The sequence below is a fragment of the Muntiacus reevesi genome, chromosome 10 (assembly GCF_963930625.1).
Source record: "Muntiacus reevesi chromosome 10, mMunRee1.1, whole genome shotgun sequence".
NCBI classification, from domain to species: domain Eukaryota; kingdom Metazoa; phylum Chordata; class Mammalia; order Artiodactyla; family Cervidae; genus Muntiacus; species Muntiacus reevesi.
In genome coordinates, this window is record NC_089258.1 from 11,943,074 (window position 1) to 11,952,621 (window position 9,548).

Here is a 9,548-nt window from a genome sequence, read left to right on the forward strand (position 1 = left end):
TTCTAATTGTTCCTTCTTGACCAGCATACACGTTTCTCAGGAGACAGGTAACATGGTCTGGTATTCCCATCTGTTTAAGAATTTTCCATAGTTTGTTGTGATCCACACAGTCAAAGGCTTTACGGTAGTCAATGAAGCAGAAGTAGTTGTTTTTCTGGAATTCCCTTGCTTCTGGCATGATCCAATGAATGCCAGCAATATGGTCTCTGGTTCTTCTGCCTCTTCAAAACCCAGCTTGTACATCTGGAAATTCTTGGTTCAGGTACTGCTGAGGCAGTAATGTGCCATCTTCCTCTTGCAGTCATTTGAGCCTGCTGGAATTTTCAAAGTGGGTGTTTCTACCACTCTCAGTTCTTTCAGGTTTTGTTGCATTTCTTCATCCAAAGCTATCTTGATAAACACGTCTTGTGTTACTGTCACTTTAGGGTCTGAGGTTTTGGTGCCTACCCTGGAGAGCTTTAGTTTTTTTCTGTTCCAGGTACTTGTAAAAGTGAGCCTTTATCTAGATAAATCAACAACAAACTGCCGTGTCACTCCACTTTCAACCATTATGGAGCTCTTTTTGTGTGCCAGGAGCTGAACTGTGGTGGTTACCTGCATTATCTCCTTATATCCTTACAACTGCCCTTCAAGACAGTCCCGACCATTATCCCCATCATATAGGGGTGGAAACTGGGACTCAGAGGGGATAGTAATCATGTCCTAAGACACAACTAGGAATAGCAGAGCCAGGTTATGAACCTCCATCTCACCCCAAAGCCTGTGAGCCTAAATGTCAAGCTATTTACCATGGCTGGGGGAGGAGGAGATGGCGAATGAAAACCAGTATTTTGTTAGGTCAACAGCTATGTTTACACTCTCTGTGTAAACAGTGAAATTTCCCCATAGGAGTCACATTAGAAGAGGCAGTAAGTCCTGAAAGCGCACTGGTGAACTTGGCTGTCTGAACTGCTGTTTGCTTTTTGTTGTGCATCAGTGTCTTTTCTTCAGCTATCATCTTTTTTTGTTTGTTAGTCAAAGTGTCTCAACCAAGCTCTCATTTGGAAAAACTGTCTGTAGTTTTCTAGAGAAAAATCTGCTTCCCTTTTCACTTTTTCCTAAGATCTCTTCCCACAAAAAGGCAATATCCTTGAATTCGTATCATTCCTGGCATTAGTGAACCAGGGTCAGAAACCTGTGTAGGTTTTTAAGGTAATTGACTTCTTTCTCCCCGACCCCCCATACATGTGCATGTGCACACACACACACACACACACACACACACACACACACACACACATAGCCTTTGCATAGTCATTATTTAAAATATAGGCTTAAAAACTCTTGGGTTCAGGTAGTCTATTAAAATGACTTCAAAAGCTGTGGTACATATACACTATGGAATATTACTCAGCCATTAAAAAGAATTCATTTCAATCAATTTTAATGAGATGGATGAAACTGGAGCCCATTATACAGAATGAAGTAAGCCAGAAAGATAAAGACCAATACAGTATACTAATGCATATATATGGAATTTTAAAAGATGGTAACGATAACCCTATATGCAAAACAGAAAAAGAGACACAGATGTACAGAACAGACTTTTGGACTCTGTGGGAGAAGGTGAGGGTGGGATGTTCTGAGAGAATAGCATTGAAACAAGTATACTATCAAGGGTGAAACAGATCACCAGCCCAGGTTGGATGCATGAGATAAGTGCTCAGGGCTGGTGCACTGGGAAGACCCAGAGGGATGGGGTGGAGAGGGAGGCGGGAGTGGGGGATCGGGATGGGGAACACTTGTAAATCCGTGGCTGATTCATGTCAATGTATGGCAAAAACCACTATAATATTGTAAAGTAATTAGCTGCCAACTAATAAAAATAAATGGAAAAAAAATGAAAAAAGCAAAATGACTTCAAAATAATGTTGAGTTTGTGTAAGAGTGGGATGGGGGTCAGTTGCAGTGTCAAGATTGAGCACACCGTGAACCAGATCTGGAGCTCACTTATAGGCCACAAAGATTTATGCAACAGGACGGCTAATGACAGGCTCCCTTCTTGAAAAATGGAGTGACTCAGAATACAGATGTTTCGCCTACCCTTGCTTTTGAAGTTAGGAGCTGGCTGTGGCAATTCCCAGGGAGTCTTTGAATCATCTGTTCTTGTATTTTCTTATACGATTGCTCTTTTTAGAACAATCTAGTACATGTCAGCTGAAAAAAAAAGTTACTTGCAAAGAGAGAATGAATTTTTATGTGGGGATGGGGACACAGAGTTCACTTTCTTCCTCTCCATGTGGGAACATGGTGAAGAGAATGAGTTAATAATTCTCAGAGAAATAGATGAGTTCTTATGAACCCAGATACCTGGAGAACTTCATGAAACAAAGTCATTGTATTGTAACTTTTAACTTTAGTCTTGGGGTGTATGAAGTGATGAAGACATGGTCATTTCACTTTAATAGATAAATACTAACACAAAGGAGATGAACCAGAGGAACCCGAATTCGTGCATAGCCTCATGAAGCAAAAATAAACTGGGTACCTATTGTGAAATCATTTTTGGTGCAGTATGCCCCAGGGATGTATCACTCCTGGTATTTTTTTCCATCTACATAGGAGTGTTCCAGTCCAAGCAGATCCTGGATTTAGATAAACAGATGGTTACTTTTTTGCTAGCACAGGAGAAAAGCTTATTTTTCTATTTGTCAAGTATTTATCTTTACTAAAGCATTCTGTAAGGCACTAAATCACGGTTTCCACTCCCATCTTTTATTATCCCCTCATTTCCTGGGATTCTGGGAGGAGTGGTGGAAAAGGTGGTGGTGGTTTAGTCGCTAAGTCGTGTCCGACTCTTGCGACCCCATGGACTGTAGCCTTCCAGGCTCCTCTGTCTATGGGATACTCCAGGCAAGAATACTGGAGTGGATTGCCATTTCCTTCTCCAGGGGATCTTCCCAACCCAGGAATTGAACCTGGGTCTCCTGTGTTGCAGGCAGGTTCTTTATCATCTGAGCTACAAGGGAAGCCCCGGTAGAAGAGGCAACAGTATTAGTATCACAGAATTTTAGATCCAAATGTGCTTCAGAGGAAATACTCCTCAAATGTCCCTCAAACGTGTGTTCATGAACTGATGATAATTAGGAGATTTTCAGCATTTGAACAAAATGAAAAGCAAATAAAATATATTTTGTGTAATGTAACATGTATTCAATTTAAAAGGAGATTAAAAAAAAGAATATCTGTCCTACTTCTCTAATTTAGGGGGAATGAAACCTTCATCTTCTACCTTTTCTTTGCTGCCCCCTTTTCTGTTAACGAAACCAGAATATGTCACCCCAAAATATGTCTCTTTGACAGGAAAAATTATTTTAAGCTGAAAGCAGTTAAGAAGCAGCAAATGTAGGAAAAGTTCTGCCTTTTGTGTCTAAACTCAGGGTATAAATTCTCCTTTTACTGGAGATGGGCTCTTCACCAGCCCAGAGATATCAGAGAAATGTAGGAACAAATCTTATTCCATTAGTGTCTTCCTGTATAGTTACCTCCCCACAGCTTGCCACTTTTGAAGCCTAAAACTATTTTCTTTTGTCCCATCATTTCTCTAAAGACTTACTGTTCTTGGTTGAAGTTGCTATATAATCTGAAGTTCTGAGCCATTGCTTTGAGTTACTCTTCTTTTAGGTTTCTCCTGACTGATGTGAGCTGCAGGCTTTGTTTTTCTCTTGTTAATTTGTTGTTGTTTTTGTTAAGAGCCCCAGCTGAAAACCTAAGATGGGTAGAGGTAAAGTTTTATTTCTCTTGCATCTGTCAGAGGAGAAGAAGCTCAAGAAACTGAGGCCCAGGTGGGTCAGACCCAAAGTATCACTTTGGTCCTGGGCTGGGCAAGAGTTCAGTAACACTGTAAATCCAGTCAGTCCAGAGGGCAGTCTCTTCCTCCCTCCTTTGCAACCAGGTTCAACCAGATCCTCTCCACAAGGCTAATCTGACTCATAATCCAGTCACAAGCAGAGGAGGTGGAGCAGAGACAGAATTATGGCTTGCTAGAGTGGGCCAGGCTTCCCAGGGGGCTCAGTGGTAAAGAATCTGTCTGCAACGTGGGAGATGTGGGTTCAATCCCTGGGTTGGGAAGATCCCCTGGAGAAGGAAATGGCAACCCACTCCAGTGTTCTTGCCTGGGAAATCCCATGGACAGAAGAGCCTGATGGGCTACAGTCCATGGGGTTACAAGAGTTGGATGCGACTTAGCAACTAAAAAACAACAGCATGTGGGCTGGACTTAGCCTGCTTCACCACAGAAAGAGACAAAGGTGCAGTGAACTCTTACCCAGACGATGCCCACCAGTGAGCCATGCCCAGTAAATGCCAGCTCTTCTGTCACATTAGGTGCTTCTCTCCCTTTTGGATGGCATGAGTGTGGAGTGAAAACTCTCTTTCCAGCATTGGCCTAGATGTGGAAATGTTGGAGGAAGATACTCCATGAACCAAAATGGAGAGTTCAAGAGGGTGGGGTTGGCTATAGACTTTACTGAAAGAGCCTCAGTGCTTTGACAGTTTCATTGTGTCTGGCATTACTGCATAGCTGAGAGTCGGAGAGAATCAGAGAAGAGAATCATAGAATGGAGTTTGTAGTTCCATAATCAGATTAAGAGATTTTTCATAATTAAAAATTTAAAAATTGTAAAATATATATGAAATTTACAGACTTAACCATTTTTAAGTGCACAGTTCAGTGATATTAAGTATATTCACATTGCTGGGTAACCATAACCATCATCTATCTCTAGAACTTTTTTTCATCTTCTCAAATTGAAACTCTGTACCAATGAAACAATAACTCCCTCCTCCCTCCAGCTCCTGACAACCACTGTTCTACTTTCTGCCTCTATTAATTTGCTTATTCTAAGTACCACATGTAAGAGGAAACATATATATTCCTTCTCAGTTCAGTTCAGTCGCTCAGTCGTGTCCAACTCTTTGCGACCCCATGAACCACAGCATGCCAGGCCCCCCTATCCATCACCAACTGCCGGAGTCTACCCAAACCCATGTCCATTGAGTTGGTGATGCCATCCCACCATCTCATCCTCTGTCATCCCCTTCTCCTCCTGCACTTAATCTTTCCTAGCATCAGGATCTTTTCTAATGAGTCAGCTGTTTGCATCAGGTGGCCAAATGCCCTACATACAAATGTAAATACCTTGTATTTCCTCTTGTGAGTAGCTTCTTTCACTTAGCATAATGTCTTCAAGGCTGGTTTCTACTGTAACAGGTGTTGGAATTTCCTTCCTTTTTAAGCCTAGCTAATAATTCCATTGTATGTATTTAACTGACTGTTCTCTGTGGAAACTTGAGCCAGACTCTCAACCTGACAGCTGGTACCTGTTGAACCAATAGTTCTAGGAATGGCTTAAAAATGCCAGACTCCTAGCACATTCCTGAGCATAGAGCTGGGGACTGGGAGTTGTAGGATAGATTTTTTTTTTTTTTTTTTTTTTGGAGACTATACTATATGGTTTAATTTCTGTGAAAATTAAGAACAGAAAATAATATACAGTGGTAGAATTTAGAATAGTGGCTACTCTGGGGGGATATATTGAATGGGAAGGGGCAGAAAGAGCTTTCTAGATTGGTGAAAATGTTCTATGTCTTGATCTGAATTGTGGTTACACAGATATATTCAAGTATAAAAGCATAAATGACAATACTTGTTGGACTAAATATGGAAGCACCCATGGGGTCTGCGGCTTCTACCCTGCAGTCAGGTGAAGATCTCAGTCTTGTGATCTGGCTCCTATTTGGATGGATGGTGTTGCATGGACCTGTGGCTCAGAGGGCAGTGGAAGAAGACCCTGCATACTGACATGGTCTCTGAATCACAGCACCCACATTTCCACTGTCCACCATCAACATCTGCTGTCTTGAAACACTCTTCAGGGCCAGGGACACCACCCATGATGGTTCATACCCAACACACTCATATATTACGATGTCACTCATATATCACACATCATATATCACGATGCTTAGGTCATGAGCAAAGGTGCCTCATGTGACCTAAAAAACCCAACGTAAGATACATTCTTCACCTCAACTGAGACGCACAGAGCGATCAAGGAAATACAGGGGTGCCACCATTTCTATGGTTTCTCTCTCAGGATCCATCCCTTGGGAAGCTAGCATGTGGACGGTACCTCTAACCTCTGACTTGGCCCTAAAAGTGCCTTTTGTGCCGTTGGGATCCAGAACCTTCTGTCTGTAACACTCATGAAGGAGACAGTTATGCTGTCAGGATTGTGTTCTTGAGAAGAAGATTCCTACCATAGAGCAGTTCAGCCTCTCTGGATGTGTAATCATTAATGTAGGCTTATGTTAATATCTGGGTGTTTTTGTGTCACAGGCTTTGTGTATTTAGAGTATCTTAGATTTTTGTCTGATGTTCATTGCAGGATGTATGGTGAGTGATGTTGAGCATTAAATGGAATATCATGTGGAATTGAAAACAGAAAAGGCAATGAATTTTGGCTTACAGTGTGTGTGGCCTTGAAGCTATCTTAACATTCTGTTCTGACCTGTTTTGGGGTCTTCTGGGGCAGTAGCTGAGCTGCCCACTTCACAGCCCCCAGGGCAGGTGTGGAGAGCGAGGCCCAGCTTGTCTGGGCAAAGGAGGCACTTATCTGATAGGCTGCACTGCATCTGATTTGGCATCAGGTGTGGTTGCTAAGCCCAGCTCCTCCGGAGATGCCAGCTGGTGTCCCCTTATTCAGTTTTGTGAGGCTCCCTGTTACTCTGTGGGGCATTGGTACTTAACCAACCCCCTAATAAAATTACTTTTGGGTCCTCATTTGGATCTCTGTCAGTTCTTCACTGGTTGTAGTAAGGGTGAGAGGAAGGGTGATAGATGATTGTAATTGTTGTCATCATTAATCTATTTTGAACATAAAGGGTTGGCAAGCCCATGTGAATCCTTAAAAAAAATTTTTTTTCCTAACTTACCAATGGACTCGTTGTCTGGAATCAACTATCTTAAAAACCACACAGAACTACATGATTGCTTTAAAAATGAGGAATCAGAAGCCTAAAGAGTTTACTTAACTTGCCCATGGTCATAGACGGTGGCCAAACTATGCTGGCAGTTTCACCCAAACTGTTTACAAGTCCCATCTGAGGTGTAGAACCCTACTAGTTTCACCCACTAGGATTGGTAACACCATGATAGTTGCTCCAGGACCCACAGTGATCTGGTGGAAGGTGGGAGAGACCCCTGGCCCTGGGCTGTCTTGACTATCATGTCCATGACATGGGAGGCCAAGATGGAAAGGGAGAAATAGGGTAAATCCAGTTTCCCCTCCTTTAAAGTCACAAAACAGTGCAGTTGAAAATTATGATGTGTGATCTGAAGGTCATGTTAGCATCTGGCTGGCAAGACTTTCTTGTGTGATCACTTGTCGAATCAGCGTCGTTTTACAAGCATGCCTCAAGGGTCACATTTCCAGGTCTGCCTTTGTATGCCTTTGTATGTCTATCTAGTGAATATTCACCCATGAGATACTTGAAAACATTGTCTCATTGATTTTTGAGTTGTGAATTCGGCTGCTCCTAATGTTTCCAATTGGACTTCCCAGTGGCTCAGTGGTAAAGAATTCACCTGTTATGCAGAAGAGATGGGTTTGATCCCTGGGTCAGGAAGATCCCCTGGAGGAGGAAATGGCAACCCACCCCAGTATTCTTTTTTTTTTTTCCACCCCAGTATTCTTGCCTGGGAAATCTCATGGACAAGAGGAGCCTGGTGGGCTACAGTTCATGGGGTTGCAAAAGAGTCGGACACAACTTAGCGACTAAGAACAATGTTCCGAAGATAATTTCTAGGAAGGGCTTATCTCCTCAGAAGGGAAATGTCCTAGTCCATTTGGACTACTATAGTGAAATACTGTGTGACTTATGAAAAATAGCTTATTTCTTACAGTTCTGGAGTTGAAAGTCCAAGATCAGAGTGCCAGCGTGGTTGGGCAGACTTTCCCTGTGTCCTCACATGGTGGAATGGCTGAGGGAGCTCTGTGGGTTCTCTCATATGGGCTCTAATCCCATTCTTGAGGACTCCAGCCTCATGAGCTAAGCACCTCCCATAGGCCCCACCTCCTAAGGCCATCTATCACACTGGGAGTTAAGTTTCATTATATAAATGGCGGGGGGGGGGGGGGGGAGTGCAAAAATATTCAGTCTGTAGCAGGATGTGTTAAAAACTAGGTGGTAACCTGTGATGGAACATGTGGTCTACCCAGGAGAACAGGTTTCACTGTCATAAGGCAAAACATATGCTATAAATACACCTTGTCCATTTCTAGAGTGCTCCCCATGTCTTCATTTATTCAATCAATGTTTATTAAGTCATGTCGTAATGTAGCATCCATTGCTCTACACACTTGGGATACATCAAAGAACAAAACAGGAAGAAACAAAGGCCAAGATCTCTGCTCTCCTGGAACTTACATTTCAGTGCAGGAGGACAGCGTGTGTAACAGATAACACCATTGTCCTGTGGGAAAGGAGGTGGGGAGGGAAAGGATGGAGCAGGGTTGGGGGGGAGCAGGAACCCGTGTGCGCTGGGGTGGGATATGGGGCCTCAGCGAGGCCTGAGCTCTCTAGACTATCCAATGTGTGCAGGCCTGGCCCTGTGGTCCTTCCCAAGGCTGATCCCTGGATGATCACCTGATCTTGGCCGCCCTCGCCCTCTCCATTTCTTTCCTTTCCTCTCCATGCCCTGGCTTTTTGGCATTTTCCCCTGTGTTTTCCCTCTCCCATTTTCTTTCCTGTGTCTATACCCCATCTTTAGTGTTGTTATTGTATTTCCCTGTCATCTATGTCCCTGTCTCATTCTTCCCTTTCCTTTGAATTTCTCCTTTCCCTCTTTTCTCCACTCTCCTTCCACTCTCCTTCTTCCAACTGGGAAGAAGAATACCATCTGAAAGGCACACGTACATGATTGGAGTGAAAGGGCCAAACAGGCCACATGACGTTATCACCTAACTTGTTTAAACATAACGTGCTGCTGCTGCTGCTAAGTAGCTTCAGTCGTGCCCGACTCTGTGCGACCCCATAGATGGCAGCCCACCAGGCCCCCCCGTCCCTGGGATTCTCCAGGCAAGAACACTGGAGTGGATTGCCATTTCCTTCTCCAATGCGTGAAAGTGAAAAGTGAAAGTGAAGTCGCTCAGTTGTGTCTGACTCTTCGCGACCCCATGGACTGCAGCCTACCAGGCTCCTCCATCCATGGGATTTTCCTGGCAAGAGTACTGGGGTGGGTTGCCATTGCCTTCTCCGCACCATAATGTGAAATATACTCTAATTTTTGAAGTATGACTTTTTTCTTAGAAATGTTACATGATGCAAAGCAACAAGACCATGGTGAATTTAACTCCTAAGAGTTTATTCTGCAATAAAACAGGCTTTGAATACAGACAAGCAAACAGCACACATTTAATTTCTCTTTTTACAGAGCCCAGAATTCTTTTTTCTCCACGCTAGGTGGCAGTCGAGTCAAAGAGAAACATTCAAAGGAGTTTAGGTGA